The sequence below is a fragment of the Arachis duranensis genome, chromosome 2 (assembly GCF_000817695.3).
Source record: "Arachis duranensis cultivar V14167 chromosome 2, aradu.V14167.gnm2.J7QH, whole genome shotgun sequence".
Taxonomy (NCBI): domain Eukaryota; kingdom Viridiplantae; phylum Streptophyta; class Magnoliopsida; order Fabales; family Fabaceae; genus Arachis; species Arachis duranensis.
Window position 1 is genome coordinate 79,511,152 of NC_029773.3, and position 1,261 is coordinate 79,512,412.

Here is a 1,261-nt window from a genome sequence, read left to right on the forward strand (position 1 = left end):
ATTTGTGTCTCTTCCAAGTTCTATCAAACCAAGAAGCTAGCAACAAGCTAAGAAGAGAAAAACAAAGAAATGAAAAGAAAAAGAAAGACACTTTAATTTAATTTCTCTCAACCGTTGCTTATGCTTTTCAATGATGCTTAGGGCCAAATAATGATAAAAGCTCGGATCCGTTAATAGAAATTATTGTCGGCAACATGGAGAGCCACTCAACACTGAACAATGCATGAATAGGCAATGCAACTGCTACTAAATTATGGAGTTTATAATATTTTTACCAAAATGTGATGTGTATGGTAAAAACACAAAATATTATTGTTCTTGTGTTGTGGAGCCGTCCCAAGTATATCTTGATCTAGAGCGGATGAGGACACCTCGTCTTCTCCAAGCCGGGAAGTATACACCGGTATTCTAGAAACACGGGATATTGGAAGTACCTCCAAAAAACACTTTAATAATGGAAGAAAAAGTATAAGTAGACAATAAAAATATTAAATAATATAAATAATAGATATATTAGATGTTTATTTTATTAAGTATACGGATAGTTATTTTAATATTAAGATTTAGGTAAATAATTTAAAGGTGTAGTATATTTTTATTTAATTAGTAGTTGTTTATATTGTTCAAAATGATCATTATTTACTTAGCATTCCCTGTACTTAAATTAGTAGCTAGCGAGAATTTTAATTAATATTTTCTTTCTTAAAGTCTATCCCGTGTGGTTTTAGTCTTTCTTTACCTTTCTTTTGTGTAACCTTTTATAGACCTTTATTAATAATATTGTCATTTTCATGATATTTACGGTTAAAAATTATCAGTCTCAACATTAGTGAAGCTAATTATTTATGCACCTTAAAAATTTTAATGTTGTCCTTTTTTAACTACTTCATCTAAGTTAATATTCATTGAAGACTTTTCAATATCCTAATAACGTTGTCATTTTTTAACTACTTCATTTGAGTTAATATTCGTCGAAGACTTTTCAATATCTTGATTATCGATAAAATTATTTAAATTAATAATGTGTTACCGACGTAGTAGCTATGGTAGTCAATAATTGTAATTACCAAAAGAAAATAATTCACACTACTAAAAAAACGTTGAATATCATCAAATTTAACGTTGTACATTATTAGTATTAGTTTCATCGACAAATTTATTGACGGATTTATCGATGGTTTTGATGTAAAATTCATTTGGTCAAATTGTTACAGGCAGATTTTCGTTTCCGACGATAAATTCGTCGGTAATACTTGGAGGA